Below are 19408 nucleotides of genomic sequence, written 5' to 3'. Positions count from 1 at the left end.
TTCCAATTTCCATTGGGTAATGTGATTTTCTCGATCTTATTCTGAGTGGGCCATCCTATTAATTATTATCAGTCTCATTCAGGAGTCCTGGAGAAACTTTACTGTCCAATAGTATTGCATTCACACAATATTGTCTTTGTATATCAGAGACACAAATATTTGAAATCAGTTTGGAGATAACTCCCATATCTCCTGTTCTCAAACACCCTGTTTTGAAAGATAAGAAATGGGATAAAGCCAAATCTTTAAAAGGCAAATTATCACCGTGCTGTCAGTGGAAAGGGTTAACTTCTCGGTTTGTTTGCAAACATTCCCAACTCTGCCCAATTGTGCTGACTTTAGGTGACTTTCCTTTTCAGATCAAAGATGAACCAAACACCATTTGAAACTTTGTTTTCCAATTCTTTTGGGAAGGGGGTTTCAGCTTTGCCCAATTGTAACTTTTTTCCCCCATTCTCCTTGAGGCAACTTTCCAAATCACAGGAATAAACCTGAAGAAAAATAAAGCAAGAACATTAGCTTTCACAGGTAAGCTTCAACCTTCTTAAAGAGGGTGGAGCCTCCCACAGTTTGTGAGTTCTGAAACATTACTTCAAGATCCAAGGACTAAGCATACAAATTGGCCAGGAGAAACAACAAACCTGAGGATTGGGAGCAGGTTAGAATTCAGCAAAGGAGGACCAAGAGATTGATTAAGAAAGGGGAAATAGCGTACGAGGGAAGCTTGCGTGGAACATAAAAAACTGTCTGCAAAAGTTTCTATCGATACATGAAGAGAAAGAGACTGGTGAAGACAAATGGCTGAGCAACTCAATACATACTTTGGTTCAGTTTTCTCAAAGGACGACACAAATGACATACCAGAAATGTTGGGGAATGCAGGGTTCAGAGAGGGGAGGAACTGAAGGAAATCAGAGTAGAGAAATGGTGTTGGGGAAATTGATGAGATTGAAGGTTGTTAAATCTCCGGGGCCTGATAATCTACATACCAAACTACTTAAGGAAGTGACTCAAGGAATAGTGGATGTATTGGTGGTCATCTTCCAAGATTGTATAGACTCTGGAACAGTTCCTACAGATCAGAGGGAGGCTAATGTAATGTCACTATTTAAAAAGGGAGGTAGAAAGAAAATGCAATTATAGATTAATCAACGTGATTACGGCAGTGGGGAAAATTCTAAAGTCCATAATCAAAGATTTTATAGTGGAGTACTTAGAAAACAGTGGCAGAATTGGTCAGAGTCAACATGGATTTATGAAAGAACAAAGAGAAGGACAGCACAGGAACAGGCCCTTCGGCCCTCCAAGCCTGCGTCGACCATGCTGCTCGACTAAACTAAAATCTTCTACACTTCCAGGGTCCGTATCCCTCTATTCCCATCCTATCCATGTATTTGTCAAGATGCCCCTCAAACGTCACTATCGTCCCTGCTTCCATCACCTCCTCCGGTAGCGAGTTCCAGGCACCCACTACTCTCTATGTAAAAAGCTTGCCTCGTACATCTCCTCTAAACCTTGCCCCTCGCGCCTTAAACCTATGCCCCCTAGTAATTGACCCCTTTTCCCCCAGGGAAAAGCCTCTGACTATCCACCCCTTCATTCTGACCATCCACTCTCTATGCCCCTCATAATTTTGAAGATCTCTATCAGGTTGCCCCTCAACCTCGGTCATTCCAATGAGAACAAACCAAGTTTATTCAACCTCTCCTCATAGCTTATGCCCTCCATACCAGGCAACATCCTGGTAAATCCCGTCTGCACCCTCTCTAAAGCCTCCACATCCTTCTGGTAGTGTGGCGACCAGAATTGAACACTATACTCCAAGTGTGGCCTAACTAAGGTTCTATACAGCTGCAACATGACTTGCCAATTTTTACACTCAATGCCCCGGCCAATGAAGGCAAGCATGCCATCTGCCTTCTTGACTAGCTTCTCCACCTGTGTTGCCCCTTGCAGTGACCTGTGGACCTGTACACCTAGATCTTGCTGGCTGTCAATACTCTTGAGGGTTCTACCATTCACTGTATATTCCCCACCTGTATTAGACCTTCCAAAATGCATTACCTCACATTTGTCCGGATTAAACGCTATCTGCCATCTCTCCGCCCAAGTCTCCAAACGATCTAAATCCTGCTGTATCCTCTGACAACCCTCATCGCTATCCGCAATTCCACCAACCTTTGTGTCGTCCGCAAACTTACTAATCAGACCAGTTACATTTTCCTCCAAATCATTTATATAGACTACAAACAGCAAAGGTCCCAGCACTGGTCCCTGCAGAACACCACGAGTCCACAGCCCTCCAATCAGAAAGGTACCCTTCCATTGCTACTCTCTGCCTTCTATGACCTAGCCAGTTCCGTATCCATCTTGCCAGCTCACCCGATCCCGTGTGACTTCATATTTTGTACCAGTCTACCATGAGGGACCTTGTCAAAGGCCTTACTGAAGTCCATATAGACAACATCCACTGCCCTACCGGCATCAACCATCTTTGTGACCTCGAAAAACTCTATCAAGTTAGTGAGACACGACCTCCCCTTCACAAAATCGTGCTGCCTCTCGCTAATATGTCCACTTGCTTCCAAATGGGAGTAGATCCTGCCTCGAAGAATTCTCTCCAGTAATTTCCCTATCACTGACGTAAGGCCCACCGGCCTGTAGTCTCCTGGATTATCCTTGCTACCCTTCTTAAACAAAGGAACAACATTGGCTATTCTCCAGTCCTCCGGGACATCACCTGAAGACAGTGAGGATCCAAAGATTTCTGTTAAGGCCTCAACAATTTCCTCCCTTGCCTCCTTCAGTATTCTGGGATAGATCCCATCAGGTCCTGGGGACTTATCCAGCTTAATATTTTTCAAGACGCCCAACAACTCGTCTTTTTGGATCTCAATGTGACCCAGGTTATATATACACCCTTCTTCAGACTCAACATCCACCAATTCCTTCTCTTTGGTGAATACTGATGCAAAGTATTCATTTAGTACCTTGCCCATTTCCTCTGGCTCCACGCATAGATTCCCTTGCCTGTCTTTCAGTGGGCCAACCCTTTCCCTGGCTACCCTCTTGCTTTTTATGTACGTGTAAAAAGCCTTGGGATTTTCCTTAACCCTATTTGCCAATGACTTTTCGTGACCCCTTTTAGCCCTCCTGACTCCTTGCTTAAGTACCTTCGTACTTTCCTGATATTCTACACAGGCTTCATCTGTTCCCAGCCTTCTAGTCCTGACAAATGCCTCCTTTTTCTTTTGGACGGGACCTACGATATCTTTAGTTATCCAAGGTTCCCAAACTTTTCCATATTTATCCTTCTTCCGCACAGGATCATGCCGGTCCTGAATTCTTTTCAACTGACATTTGAAAGCCTCCCACATGTCAGATGTTGATTTACCCTCAACATCCGCCCCCAATCTAAGTTCTTCAGTTCCCGCCTAATATTGTTAGAATTAGCCTTCCCCCAATTTAGCACATTCAACCGAGGTCCGCTCTTATCCTTGTCCACCAGCACTTTGTATATTTAGATCCCACCCTGATCCCCTTGCAGCCACGTCTCTGTGATGCCCACAACATCGTACCAGCCAATTTCAATGTGCGCAACAAGCTCATTGATCTTATTCCGTATCTTGCGATCATTAAGGTACAATACCCTCAGTCCTGCATTGACCACCTCCCTTCTCACACTTGTCACCTTTTTTGTTCTGCCTGAGGGTGATGTTCTATTATTTTTGTTCTCTATTTCCTCTTCAGTTATGACAGCTTCTAAGCTAACTTTCTGGTCCCCACCCCCTGCCATATTAGTTTAAATCCTCCCGAGTGACACAACAATACCTCCCAGCCAGGATATTGGTGCCCCTCGAGTTTAGATGCAACCCGTCCTTCTTGTACAGGTCGTACCTGCCTCCGAAGAGATCCCTCTGGCCCAGAAATCGGAAACCCTCCCTCCTACACCACTGGTTTAGCCACGTGTTTAGCTGCACTATCCTCCTATTTCTAGCCTCACTGGCACATGGCACAGGGAGTAATCCCGAGATTACAACCCTAGAGGTCCTGCTTCTTAGCTTACTGCCTAACTCCCTGAACTCCTTCTGAAGGACCTCATCCCTTTTCCTGCCTATGTCATTCGTACCTATGTATTCTACGACCTCTGGCTGTTCACCCTCCCCCTTCAGGATGTCCTGTGTTCGTTCAGAGACATCTTTGACCCTGGCACCAGGGAGGCAATACACCATCCTGGGAAAGGGAAATCATGCTTGACAAATCTATTACAATTCTTCAAGGATGTAACTGATGAGTAGTTGATGAGGGGAAGCTAGTGGATGTGGTTTATTTGGACTTTCAGAAGGCTTTCAACAAAGTTCCACATCAGAAAGTTAAACTGCATGGGTTTAGGATTGTATATTGAGATGGATAGAAAACTGGTTGGCAGGCAGGAAATAAAGAGTAGGAATAAACAAGTATTTTTCCGAATAGCAGTGACCAGTGGGGTACCGCTAGGATCGGTACCAGCACCTCAGCTATTCACTATATCCATGATTTAGATGAGGGAATAAATGTAATATCCCAAAATTTGCAGATGGCACAAAACTATGTGGTAGGATGAGCTGTGGAGAGGATGCAGAGATGCTTCAGTGCTATTTGGACAAGCTGAGTGGAAAAATGCATGGCAGATGTAGTACAATGTGGATAAATATGAGGTTATCCAGTTTGGTAGCAAAAACAGGACGGCAGATTATTATCTGAATAACTATAAATTAAGAGAGGGGAATGTGCAATGAGACCTGGGTGTCTTCGCACACCAGTCACTGAAGGTAAGCATGCAGGTACAACAGGTGCTGAAGAAGAAAAATGGTATGCTGGCCTTATTAACAGGAGGATTTGAGTACAGGAGCAGGGATATCTTGTTGCAATTATACAGGGCCTTGGTGAGGCCACACCTGGGATATTGTCTGCAGCTTTGGTCTCCTTATCTGAGGAAGGATGTTCTTGCTATAGAGGGAGTGCAGCGAAGGTTTACCAGACTGATTCCTCGGATGGTGGGACTGACATATGAGGAGAGATTCAGCCAGTTAGGATTATGTTCGCTGGAGTTCAGAAGAATGAGAGGGATCTTATGGAAACCTATAAACTTCTAACAGGACTAGACAGGGCAAATGCGGGAAGGATATTCCCGATGGTGAGGGAGTCCAGCACCATGCGTCATAGTCGAAGGATATGGGGTAGACCACTTAGGACAGAAATTAGGAGAAATTTCTTCACCCAGAGAGTGGTCAGCCTGGGGAATTCACTACTACAGAAAGAGTTGAGGACCAAACATTGTCTGCTTTCAAGAAGCAGTTAGATACAGCTCTTCGGGCAAAAGGGATCAAAGGATGTGGAGGGAAAGCGGGGAACAGGATACTGAGTTGGATGATCAACCATGATCATAATGAATGATGGAGCAAGCTCGAAGGGCCGAATGGCCTCCTCCTGCTTCTATTTTCTATGTTTCTATGTGAGGCTGAAGTTTGTCTTGAGGGAATCAAACATTTTGGCGCCGTTTCCAATTGTACAATTAAATTGTGATTCACACTGAAAGGTTCACTTTCACTCAGTAATGATAATGTTTCACTTTTCTCAGCATAGACATTTTAGATTAAATACCAATTGTTCACTTCTCTTGTAGCTGGTGTGTGGAGATCATGTTCACTGCAGACCTGTCAGCAGAGAAACCGCACTGTGCTTCTGGATACATTCAATCTGCAAGTAGATGGATCGTTTAGACATGACCCTAGCGAAGGTCCTCCCAGTGATGTTAAGGAGTGTGTTGTCCCTGTAGTTGTTGGAATATCCTCTGTCACTGCTGATTTTATATATTGTGATGGTTTTGCATCACACGTATGGAATGGTTCCTGTCACTCATCAGAGACGTAGGAGGTTATGAAGGTGTGACAGCCGATGGGACTTTCCGTGTGTAAGCAGATCAGCTGGAATCCCATCCCAAGCCTTTCTGCTTGCTCAGCAATCAATGGCCTTTTCCAGCTCAACTGGTGAGGGTTCCTTGTCCAACTCAACCATGGAAGCTGCAATAGAGACAATCAGAGTCTGGGAGATGTCCAGCTCACAGTCGTGATCAACGCAGCAGGACATCTGTTTACTTCTGTTGGTAAGAACTTCACAAGCTGCCAATTTCAGTCGCACAACTTTAGTGATGGTCGGACAAAGATCCCCCTTCACCCCATCAGTCGTAGATTTCCATTGTCACAGGCAGCTTGGCATTATTGACAGAGGCTGGTCCAATGTTTATTAGCACAGGATCTCCCTGATATTTACACAACTGTCTTGGCTACCTTCAAGTAATGCAGTGTTCTAGCTGTTGGGTTTATGTTGCACATCAGGTCGACTTTGCTTTTTGTTTCAATGACAGATGTCATCTCGGCTCAGTGAGTCTGAACCAGATTTCCACCTTTACCAAATGTTGCTGCTGCTGTGTCAGAAATGATTCAACTCAGCGACTTCCAAACTTCATCAGTATCAATGTTGATGTTATGGTTTTTATGTACGTTTTTACAGTACCTGTACAATATTTCACTGTTTGTTTTGCTTCCTTCACAATTTAATATCATAATTGACATAACACTGAAGGAGTCAGTAAGAATTGTCAGCAAGGATTAATCTGCACTTTCCAATTGGAGATGTCAATCAGTGGAACCTTTTAGACACTGATTTGCATCAAAGATCACGATTGAAGTACAAGTTCATAATTTTACTGTAAATGTGTTCCTGTTGAGAGTTCTTGAATTGAGGAGAAAGGGGGGATTTTAAAAAGGGACATTGCAGCCCCAAAAATCAGTGACATTTTCAGGATATTAAACTGCAGCCAGTTATAGGGATTGTTAACATCAGCAGAATCAAACCAGATATTGTCAGACTATCAATCCTGGATGTGATTAGCAGCAGCAAAACAGCAGATTCCAATCCCTGCAGTCATTTGTGAACTCGCTGGTGTCTCAGCAGGTGTTGTGACTGAGTGAATCCCGCTCCACACAAGGAGCAGGAGAACCGTCTCCCTCCGGTGTGATCCCACTGATGTGTCAGCAGTTGGGATGCCCAAGGAAATCCCATCCCACACACGGAGCAGGTGAACGGCTTCTCCCCAGTGTGAGTGTGTTGGTGCTCACTGAGGTCAGTTGACTGGCTGAAACTCTCTCCACAGGTGATGCACCTGAATGGTTCCTCGTTTGTGTGCATTTGGTGGTGTGTCTGGAGGGTGAATACCTGAGTGAATCCCTTCCCACACACAAAGCAAATGAATGGTTTCTGACCCGTGTGAATTCGCTGGTGTTCAGTGAGGATGGATAAAGACTTGAATTTCTCTTCACAGGTTGTGCAGCTGAATGGTTTCTTCTCAGCGTGAGCTCGCTGGTGTAAGCGAAGGGCAGATGACTGAGTGAATCTCCTCTCACACACAGAACAGCTGAACGGCCTTTCCCCAGTGTGAACGCGTCGATGGATTTCCAGCCGGGGTGAAGAATTGAATCCTTCACCACAGTCCTCACATTTCCACGGTTTCTCCATGGTGCCAGTTTCCTCATATCTCTCCAGTTTGGACAGTCAGTTGAAGCTTTGTCCACACACACAGAACACCTGTATGGTTTCTCCCTGCTGCGAATCGTGTGATTTTTTTACAGGCTGTTTCACTGGTTGAAGCTCTTTGTACAGTCAATGTACTGGAACACTCTCATTCCAGTGTGTGTCCTGATGCTTTTCCAGTCACAATGATGTTTGAAATGGTGTCACACAGGCAGAACACACAAACATTGCTCCTTCCAAATTCAATGACTAATGATATTCTGGCCGTGGCGACTCGGTGACTCTGTCAGATCATGCTGTGATATTCAGTTTGAGCTTCCTGTCTGTAAATCCACCCATTCTAGTGCCCTGGAAAAGAAGTTTACAAAACGTTATACAGAGAGAAATCCTGAACATACAATTCTATTTTCTATACAACATATTTTCCTCATTTGTACCTGCAAAACAGTAAATCCTACTCCCATACACTCTCTTGCTCACTGTGCTGAATGCAAATCCCAGGGTGTTTAATAGTCCCATATGTTACAGAAATGTATCTGAGTCCACTGTCCCAGTCTGCATGCTGCCTGGATGCTGGCTGTACTATAAATTGGATCTTTATCAATGCACAAAACCATGTTCCTTACCGCTTCTATGTTCCAACAGCTCTGGCAAACACCACCGTTAATTTTCACCATGAGAGTTGGTCAGCCCGTCAAACCCAGCACAGCACCTTCACAATTATTTTCCTTACAGTTTACCTCCTGCCTCCACTCTGGCTGGGTTCAGTTCTCAAGCCTCTTTGCAAAGTGAGAATAAAATCAATTAATCACTCATTTTCTGTCCTGGTCACTGGGACCCTGATGCCCGCTCACTTGGGCACACAAGAAGTAAACAAGCCCCGGGAGCTGCAAACTCGGGACCTGCAGGTTCCTATTGGGGGTTTGGGGCCTCCAGCGGGTGTTTGTGAATCCTCCCCGCCCACCTCCCAGCGTTTCCTTCCTTCCCAGAGATCAGAATCCTCATTGATTTGAGTCCAAAGTGTCAGCTCTTATTTACTGTCCCCCTCCTCTGGTGTGAACCATCCTCCAGTCGCTGAAGTAGGAGGGTTAACCTGGGCCTGTTCCCGGCAGCTGCAAATCAGGGAGCTGACAATGATTCTGAAGGGTTTGCGGATCCTCCCACCCACCGCCTGACGCTGACTCCGCTTCTCCAGGACAAAGGAGTCCCTTCCCGAGGCCTACACTGGAATTGCGCATGCTCCAAACTCCGTTCCCGCGCCTGCGCACTGATGTCGAACTATAGCAGCCACATTGCGCATGCACTGCATCACAATGCCAGGTTGACTGACGGCAGCCCCCGACCAATAGAAAGAGGGGACGGACCTGGATGACTGAACGGGAGCAGCTGGTCCTCCAACCAGTCGGAGTGCGTGAGGGGCGGGGATCAGCTGGAATCTCCCACATTGGCTGAAACTCTGTGTCATTTTAAGCTGATTTGTCTGAAACTTCAGGAGAAAACTGGACCTTCCTGTTTGTGGCTTTAAACAGATGAAACCCTGTGGATCTGGAGCAAATATTTCAATGTTTGTTCCTCAAATGTGGAAATCTGAAACTGTGTCCACACAATTCAGGGGCTGACTTCAAAATAAAGCTGGGTAGACAGGGAATGTCTACAGTACCATAATGTACTGGACAATCTCAGCAGGTCTGACAGCATCTGTGGAGAGAAAAGGGAGCAAATATTTTGTCTGGATGACTCTTTGTCAAAGCCATCCAGACTTGAAACATTAGCTCCCTTTCTCTCCACAGATGCTGTCAGACCTGCTGAGATTGTTGAGTTTTTACTGATTTTGTTTCAGATTCCAGCATCTGCAGTAACTTGCTTTTATCTGAATGTTTACAGTATCTTGTTTTTGGGTCAATGTGTATCAGTTTTCTCCCTCTTACCATTACCTGTTTAAATGTGAAGAAGGAGCTTTTAAAGAATGAGAAACAGTAACTGACACCCTATTCAAAATAAAACTAAACTTGCTGTTTGTCTTTACCAAGGAGATAGATGCTACCCAGGCCATGGAGACAGACTAGCAAACTTTGTCCCTAGATGGGTTCAAAATTGATAAGGTGGAAGTATTAAAGTAAGAATATAAATTACAGGGCAGCTGGCAATAATTTCCCAGTCTTTGCTGAAGGTGCCAGAGCACTGGAGAATTACAAATCTTATGCATTTGTTCAAAAAGGATAGCCCCAGCAATTACAGATCAGTTAGTTTAACATCATTGGTGGGCAAGCTTCAAGAATCAATTATTCCAGATTGAATTAAATGCCACATGGAAAATATGGACTGATTTGCAAGAACCAGTATGGAGTTCTAAAGGGGAAATCGTGTTTAACTGACTTGCTGGATTTTTTAAGGAGGTAACAGAAAGGGTTGATGAGGGTAATGCCGTTGATGTAGTGTACATTGACTTTCAGTGAGCATTCAATGCAATGCAACACAACAGATTTGTGGGAAGAATTATAGCTCATGGAATAAAAGAGACAGTGGTACGGTGGACACAAAAAGTGACAGAATAATAGGAAGCAGAGAATAACAGTCAATGGATATTTTTCAGGCTGGAGGGAGGTTTGTAGTGGTGTCCCCCAGGGGTCAGTATTTGGACCCTTGCTTTTCCTGGTGCATATTAATAATCTAGATCGTGGTTGCAGGGGACAATTTCAAAGTTTGCAGATGACACAAAACTTAGAAGCGGATCTGAATCCATGTTCACCCGTTGCTCAGCAGTCAATGGCTTTTCCCAGCTCAAGTGATGAGTGTTCCTTGTCCAACTCAACCATGAGAGGAAGCTGTAGGAGAGTCAGGCAGAGACTGACAGTTCGTCTGTCGGAGCATAGCTGACAGCCATATTAAACCCAGAAGGACATCTGTTTACATCTGTCAGGATGTCACTATCTGCCAATTTGAGGGAAACAAGTTTGGTGATGGTCAGACACAGAGCCCACTTCCTCCCACCACACACAGCACATAGATTTCCTTTATCACAGGCAGTTTAAAATTATTGATGTCGACTGATCCACTGTTTATTTGCACAGTCTCTCTGTCTGGGGGGGTGAGGGGGGGTGTGGGGGGTGGGTGGGGGGTGGGGGGGGGGGGGGATGGGGTGGGGGGGTTGGGGTGGGGGGGTGGGGGGGGGGGGAGCTGGAGAGTGAAGTTGTTTTGGCGATCTATGGTAGGATTATGGCAGAGAACAAGGAGTCCATGAAAAGGATTAAGACCAAGTGGGAGGAAGGGTTTGGGATGGTGTTGGAGGGAGGACTATGGTGTGAGGTGCTGCAGAGGGTTAACGTCTCAACCTCGTGTGCGAGGCTGGGGGTGATTCAATTGAAAGTTGTGCACAGGGTGCACTTAATGAAGGTGAGGATGAGATGGTTGTTCAAGGAGGTGGGAGGATAGCTGTGAGCAGTGTGGGAGGGGTTCAGCCAATCAAGTCCATATGTTCTGGTCCTGCCCAAAGTTGGAGAAATTTTGGGGGTCAGTGTTCAGCACCATGTCTGAGGTTCTGCATGAGCATTTGGAGCCGGGTCCCTTCGTGATCGTATTTGGGGTGTCAGACCTGCCGGAGCTGCAGATGGGTGAGTGGGCAGATGTTTTAGCCTTCGCCTTGTTGATTGCCTGCAGGCAGGATCTGTTGAGGTGGAGACCAACTTGCTCCCCTCCCGCTGCACCGGTGCCTCGACGTGGCTGGAGGATCCAATGGAGTTCTTGTTCTTGTATTTAGAGAAGGTGAAATTTGCTCTGAGAGGGGCAGATGAGGGGTTCCACCAGAGATGGGTTTTATTTGTGTTATATTTTGGGGATCTGGTGGCCTTCAAAGAGTAGGGGGGCAGTTTGTGGTTGGGGAGAGAGGCGTTGAGGTTTGGGTTTGTTTGTTTGTGTGTTGTACAAATGTTAAAATGTTGAAAACTTGAATAAAAATATTTGTTTTAAAAACAAACTTCACTTCAAAATCTGACAACGTTACTCAATTCATTGAATATCAACGGCTTTTAAATCTAGAAGGAGAAATGTTTGATTGTTCCTTGTGCTTCAAAATGTTTTAAACATCAGTGTGACTGGAAAAGCACAGAGACACACACCCGAGTGAGAGTGTTCCAGTTCACTGACTGTGGAAAGAGCCTGAAAAAGCATTGCACCATTCACAGCGGGCAGAGACCATACACGTATCCTGTGTGAGCCTTCAACTGATTGTCTAACCTGGAGGGACAGCAGGAAACACCCGCACCATGGAGAAACAATGGAAATGCACCAGTGCGTTCACACTGGGGAGAGACCGTTTAGCTGCTCTCACTGCACAAAGAAGTTTAGAAGGTCATCCACACTGCGGAGACACCAGCAAGGTTTAGTTGTCCGTCTACAGTGGAAACTCATTGACACATTCACACTCAGGGTGTGACCATTCTGCTGCTCTGTGTGGGAAAGGTATTCAGTGTTCCATTCAACCTGTGGACATACCAGCAAGTTCATACTGACGAGAGGCCGTTTGCCTGCTCTGACTGTGGGAAGAGATTCAATACTTCATCCCACCTAATAATAAAAATCTTTATTAGTGTCACAAGTAGGCTTACGTTATCAGTGCAATTAAGTTACTGTGAAAATCCCCGAATCGCCACTCTACGGCACCTGTTCGGGTATAGTGAGGGACAATTCAGAATGTCGAATTCACATAACAAGCACGTCTTTCTGCACTTTTGAGAGGAAACTGGAGTGCCTGGAGGAAACCCACGCGGACATGGGGAGAACATGCAGACTCTGCACAGACAGTGACTCAAGCCGGGAATCAAACCCGGGTCCTTGGCACGAGCCAGCTGACTGGAGAGGACAGGAGCTCCCAGTGTGGTCACTGAATACATTGTGGGAACTGCCCATTTAAAGAGGCTGCCTTGACTCGCTGGTCTGAGAATCCACCCCTTCCCCCTCTGTGTAACGCTGGCTGAGAATAGAGATCGGGGCTGCTCAATGTACTGAAAGCCATTTGCCTCTGTTCTCTGTCTAAAATCAAATTGGAAGGAAAGGGAGACAACTGAAACGGGGAAAGGGGAATTCCAGACATTATTGACATCACTATACATATTGCAGACACACATTTATTCATCTTTGATCACAGAATCTCACCACACAGGTCATTCGGCCCATCGTGCCTGTGCTGGCTCTTTGAAAGAAGTACTCAATTAGTCCCACTATCCTCCCTTTCCCCATGAACCCTGAAAACTAGTCCCTTTCTAATATTTATCCAACTCCTGGTGTTGAATCTGCTTCCACCAGCCTGTCAGATAGTGCATTCCGGATCACAGCACCTCACTGTGTACAGATTCATCGTCCTCATTTCCCCTCTGGCTTTTTTGTGAATAACCTTAAATCTTGTCCTCTGGTTAACAATCCTTTTGTCAGTGGAAACAGTTTCTCTTTATGTACTCTATGCAAACCATTCATGATTTTGTCTGAACTCAGATATTAGAAAGATCCTGAACAGTCCCATTATTCTGCTCCATGGAACAATTTACATCAATGGTTAAATCCAATAAAATTAACCCAGTGACAATCATGACCAATTGTCTGATTACAACAGGTCTTATTCAAGATGAGGTCATGTTAATTCAAGAGGTAAAAGTGGGATTTGTGAGTGATCCTGGGTTTTGTAAGTTGGACTCTAGTCGCGGAGACACTGAGTGCTCCTGGGCAGGAATTTAGGAAATCACTGTTGGTTCAGGAACCTGAAGAAGATTCACACTTCTACCAGAACAGGTCACCCAATTTTGGTGGTGAACGTCACTTGTGTACTTCATCAGTATACTGCTTTAAAAAAATAAACATTGACATTTCAGAGTCCTCTCTTGCCTGATTGTTAAGCCTCTTTCGAATTGAAGCATTTTAGAGGGTCAGTTTGGAACTGAGTAAATAAGGCACCTTCAACCAAATTAAACCAAATCTAAATATTAATTATATACCCTTTAAAACAGAGATAGGGTCTCCAGGATGTGCAAGAAAGATTAACAAGGATGATATCAGAACTGAGAATGTTTAAGTTTCAGGAGATATTGAACAGGTTGGGGATATTTCCCCTGGGGAAGAGAAGGTTGAAGACTGACCTGATAGAGACTTTAATGGGTGTGATAGGATTGACATCATCAGGGTGGCATAGTGGTCAGCACTGCTGCCACACGGTGCTGAGGACCCGGGTTCACTCCCGGCCCTGGGTCACTGTCCATGTGGAGTTTGCACATACTCGCCGTGTCTGCGTGGGTCTCACCCTCACAACCCAAAAAGATGTGTAGGTTAGGTGGATTGGCCATGCTAAATTGCCCCTTAATTGGAAAAAAATAATTAGGTACTCTAAATCTATATTAAAAAATGTTTTTTTTAAAGTCATCGCTGTGATTACAGAATAGAAATTCACAACTGACAATTCTAGTTGTTACGGAAAATCCTTCTTCCTCTCAAACTATAAATATTTGACCCCCACCCATGCTCTCCTCATTATTGATTTTAACACTAATGTATCCTTCTGTCCTCCTGCTTTCCCCCAAGTCTCCTCCCGTGAAGATGCTGACTCTCGGATTCAGTTTCACACTCACCTATTGCCCTCCCCAGGTGCTAAGGGCGAACGTCACAATCAATCCCCGTGACTACTAACATGTACTTTGTGTCAGGGTGAGGTCACTGCCCCTCCTCCACTTTTCATCCCAGTCCCAGGAGTTTGGACAGTGTCGGCCGCAGCTCCCACAATCCCCCGCGCTAGGGAAACCGCTCTATTCACCGCACGGGCGGGTGATCAGGTACTGCGCATGTCCAAGGCTGAGGGGAAGCTGCGCATGTGTGGAGGAAAGCCCGCCCCTGGCCTTCCTGCTGAGGTATTAATCAATGGGAAACTGGGAGGACCGGAAGGACTCTGGTCCTCCAGCCAATCAGAAGGCAGACGTTGTGTTAATGAAGATTGACCATGACACAGACTGAAACCTCTTCCTGTCTCCAACATCTGTGAGTAAAACACTTTCCTTTCTCCCCCTTTCCATTTCTTTTCGCATTCTCACCTTCAATTGGTCACTTGCAGCAACTGAAGGGAAAGGAAGTGAATCCAGGGAGGGTGCAGACTCTGGAAAGCTTGGCCCAGATCTCTCTCTCTCAAAGACATTGACATCCTTTGCTCCCTCAGCTTGACACATCTATTTGTTTGGCTAAAAGGGTGGTTTCTTTCCTAATGTTCACAATTAAAAGGGTTGGTTTCACCAGAGTTCTCCCTGTGTCTATGCGGGTTTCCTGCAAGTGCTCCGGTTTCCTCCCACAAGTCCCGAAAGACGTATGTCTGGTAATTTGGACATTTTGAATTTTCCCTCTGTGTACCGGAACAGCACGGTAGCATAGTGGTTGGCACAATTGCTTCACAGCTCCAGGGTCCCAGGTTCGATTCCCGGCTTGGGTCACTGTCTGTGCGGAGTCTGCACGTTCTCCCCATGTATGCATGGGTTTCCCCTGGGTGCTCCGGTTTCCTCCCACAATCCAAAGATGTGCAAGTTAGGTGGATTGGTAATGCTAAATTGTCCTTAGTGTCCAAAATTTCCCTTAGTGATGGGTGGGGTCACTGGGTTATGGGAATAGGGTGGAGGTATAGCCTTGGGTAGGGTGCTCTTTCCAAGAGCCGGTGCAGACGCGATGGGCCGAATGGCCTCCTTCTGCACTGTAAATTCTATAACAGGCGCCGGAATGTGGCGACTCGGGGCTTTTCACAATAATTTCATTGCAGTGTTAATGTAAGCCTACTTGTGACAATAAAAATTATTATTATTATTGGAGATGGCTAAAATTTAAAGGAACAGTAAATACATGTCGGACAGAGATATGTCGAGTGTTTTTACATGGTACAGATTAGATATATTATGAAAATAAATTACTGTGGATGCTGGAATCGTAAACAAAAACAGAAAATACTGGACAATCTCAGAAGGTTTGACAGCATCTGTGGAGAGAAAAGGGAACTAATGTTTCGAGTCTGGATGACTCTTTGTGACAGTTAGAGAGAACTGGAAATGGGGTCAGATTTGTACTGTAGTGGGGGAGGGGTGGAATGGAGCGGTGGGGGTGGAATGGAGCGGTGGGGGTGGAATGGAGCGGTGGGGGTGGAATAGAGCGGTGGGGCTGGATAAGGACCAGCAATAGGTGGAGATATAGACAAAGATGTCGAGAACAGAAGATAAAAGGAATGCAAATGGTGGTAATTAAGGCTAAGAAGGGTGCTGATAGTGGTACATAAAAAGGTTAGAATGTGTGAATGGCAGAATAAAGGTGAGCAGTGTGTAAAGGGCAACTTGAAATAATTCGAATGGGGGGAGGGGAGGAGAATAATGGGGAGGGAAAAAACGATCAATGGAAGAAATTAAAACAAAAATAAATTGATAGATAAAAATGGGGTAAACGTGGTGGAGAGTCTGAGGTTGTTGAACTCAATGTTAAGTCCGGAAGGGTGGAACATGCCTAATCGGAAGATGAGGTGCTGTTCCTCCAGTTTGCGCTGGGCTTCACCTCAACATTGCAGCAGGCCAAGGACGGACATGTGGACTGAGAGCAGGGCGGTGAGTTGAAATGGCAAACGACAGGAAGGTCTGAGAACTGCTTGCGGATGGACCGGAGGTGTTCTGCAAAGTCTGGAAAAATATATTCATTTTGCTTCGGTTTGCACCCCTCTATCACCTCCACATGGTCTATCTCCGACACTTCCCTTTCCTTCCTTGACCTTTCTATTTCAATTTCTGAGATAAGACAGTCCACTAATATCCACCACAAACCTACCGACTCCCACGGCTACGTCGACTCCAGCACTTCACATCCCACATCCTGTAAGGACTTCATCCCATTCTCTCAGTCCCTTCACCTCCATCGCATCTGTTCCGATGATGCCACTTTCCAAAACGGTGCTGCTGACATGTCTTCATTCTTCCTTAACCGTGGCTTCCCACCCACTGTGGTCGACGGGGCTCTCAACCGTGTCCGACCCATCTCCCACACCTCTGCCCTCCCCCTCACTCCTCTCTCCCAGAACCAGGGAGTGAAGGTATCGAGAGATATGGGGGATAGTTTTGGAAAATGATGCTGAGGTAGATCGGCCAATGCTCTCATTGAATGGTTGAGCAGGTTCAAATGGCCGACTGCAGCTCCGATTTGTTGTGGTCCCTGTGTCCAGGCCAGGAAGCAGTGAGCATGGATCTGTCAATCAGCCTGAATCAGCACCTTCAGGAGAATTGGGAGGGTGAATATTAGGTACAGCAGAGTGAGAATGGATGGAGAATGTGTGGGACGGAGATTTACAGATGTTGCGGAATGCAAGAGAAAAGAAAGTTCCAGAGAAACTAGAATAGTTTGTTCTGAATTTCTATCCTGTACTGACAGTGATATCTTTTGTAAATTGTTCAACAGGTGATTCAAAGAGGCCAAATGACAGACAGAAATCTAATACATGTCGTCTGGATCTGACAGTCCCTCAATTCCTTGGGACCTGAATATCATTGGCCTTCGAATCTAAAGGAGAAATGTTTGCCTCATCTGTCAACTTGAAAAGATTTTAAACACCATTGTGACTGGAAAAGCACAGAGACACACACACCCGAGTGAGAGTGTTCCAGAGCACTGACTGTGGAAAGAGCCTTAACCAGTTACACAGCCTGAAAAAACATCGCACCATTCACAGCGGGGAGAGACTGTACACGTGTTCTGTGTGTGGACGAAGCCTCAACTGATTGGCCGAACTGGACAGACATGAGACGACCCAAAACATGGAGAAACCATGGAAATGTGAGGACTGTGGGAAGGGATTCATAGCACCGTCTGTGCTAGAAATTCATCGACGCAGTCACACTGGTGAGAGGCCGTTCACCTGCTCTCAGTGTGGAAAAGGTTTCACTCTATTATCTGACCTGCAGAGACACCAGCGAGTTCACACTGGAGAGAGGCCGTTCACCTGCTCTCAGTGTGGGAAGGGATTCACTCAATTATCTGACCTGCAGAAACATCAGCGAGTTCACACTGGGGAGAGGCCGTTCACCTGCTCTCAGTGCGGGAAGGGATACACTCAGTTATCCCACCTGCGGAGCCACCAGTGGGTTCACACTGGGGAGAGGCCGTTCACCTGCTCTCAGTGTGAGACGGGATTCACTCAATTATCTGACCTGCAGAGACATCAGCGAGTTCACACTGGTGAGAGGCCGTTCACCTGCTCTCAGTGTGGGAAGGGATGCACTCAGTTATCCCACCTGCAGGCACACCAGCGAGTTCACACTGGGGAGAGGCCATTCACCTGCTCTCAGTGTGAGAAGAGATTCTCTCGGTTATTCACCCTGCAGCGCCATCAGCGAGTTCACACTGGGGAGAGGCCATTCATCTGCTCTCATTGTGGGGAGGGATTCACTTGGTTATCCAGCCTGCGGACACACCAGCGAGTTCACACTGGGGAGAGTCCGTTCACCTGCTCTGAGTAGGTGAGATATTCAGTGATCCATCCCAACTATGGAGACACCGCCAAGTTCTCAATGGGGCGAGGCCGTTCTTCTGCTCTCAGTGTGGGAGAGACTTTGTGTTTCATCGCACATGCTCACACACCAAGTTCACAATTGATTACAGGGGTTGGATTCCGCTGGTCTGCTCTCAATCGCATCCAGGACTGCATTTTGTTAATTGTGTCAGTTGATCAATAGGGATGGGCGGAGGGTTTCTTCCTTGCTGGACTGGTTTGTCTCACAAAATTGCCTCCAGTCGGCTGATGATCATTGAGCCATGTTGTGAATTCCTGGCTTCAACTTTCACGAGCATCACAGAGCGAAATAGTGTTTGGTGGTGTAGCCATCTGGGATGGCCACTTACAAAGAAACATGGACATTTGCAAAGCCTCAAGGGAAATATGGCCAATGTAAGATTCAGGCAGGCTCAGAGCCTAAATGTATATTTGTAAGCAGAAGCAGACGGGATCGAAACCGCCAGCCGATTTGCATGCTAATGACCCATTTCCCTAAGATAAAGGAACTGGTACTCAGGTATCCAATACAATTCCAGACATTTCGGTGCCACTCCCTTTACTCGGGAAGCATAAACTCAGGACCCGCCCAGCCATCAAAGAACCCGCCCCTTTATTGGCTCAGATCGAAGGCAGTGATCGAGGACTGCCGAATTATTGGGTCCAAACCGGAGGACCGCCCAAAAGAGTGCGAACCCCCCCCCCCCCCCCCCCCCAAGGATAAAGAGAGACACTGCCATGTGTTCGGTCTCTTTTGGACCTGGCGCTCCGGCAACGTCGGACTCCATCTGCAGCACCTCGACCAGAAGCAAGTTCAAGTTCAATGCTCGCTACCATGCGGATGAGCCTAGCTGAACCACAGTTACTTCTCCAGACCCAGCAGATCCAGATTCGAACAAAGACCACTGTTCCTCTGACCTAAGCCGGATGCCTGAAGTTAAGTACAGGTTGTCATAGTGATAGGTGTAATTTAGCTCGTAGTGTTTATGTTGCATGCGTAAGTTAATCTTGTGTGTAAATAAAGTATTATTGATCTTGAACTAACTAACTGGTTGTTTGGGTCTTTGATCGATATCCGATTGAACCTTGTGGCGGTATCATTTGATACCTGGTGACTCTGAAAGCATATCCTATTCATATCTAGATTAAGAAGGGCAACCTTATTAGCTGCCATATTTATAGCAAGTAAATATAGCAACAGTGGTTGGAAGATATTTAGTTCCCATTTCTGTTTGGATCCCCCTAAAGCATGCCACCTTGCCATGGAGATGGGCAATGGAGGGTACATGGATCTTTTGTTTA

The 19408-nt window shown here is 46.0% G+C and overlaps 1 long non-coding RNA gene across 1 annotated transcript; it reads left to right on the top strand.

The window, feature by feature from the left end:
• The first annotated feature begins 14531 nt into the window (after window positions 1-14531).
• LOC140420567 (uncharacterized) lies at window positions 14532-19150 on the top strand. Its single transcript, XR_011946450.1, has 2 exons — window positions 14532-14586; window positions 17017-19150. It is a non-coding gene; the product is annotated as an uncharacterized lncRNA (long non-coding RNA).
• Window positions 19151-19408: the final 258 nt, after the last annotated feature.

Source organism: Scyliorhinus torazame, chromosome 5, assembly GCF_047496885.1.
Source record: "Scyliorhinus torazame isolate Kashiwa2021f chromosome 5, sScyTor2.1, whole genome shotgun sequence".
NCBI lineage: Eukaryota > Metazoa > Chordata > Chondrichthyes > Carcharhiniformes > Scyliorhinidae > Scyliorhinus > Scyliorhinus torazame.
The sequence above is the reverse complement of the archived record's forward strand: the minus strand, read 5'-3'. Positions and strand labels throughout refer to the sequence as shown.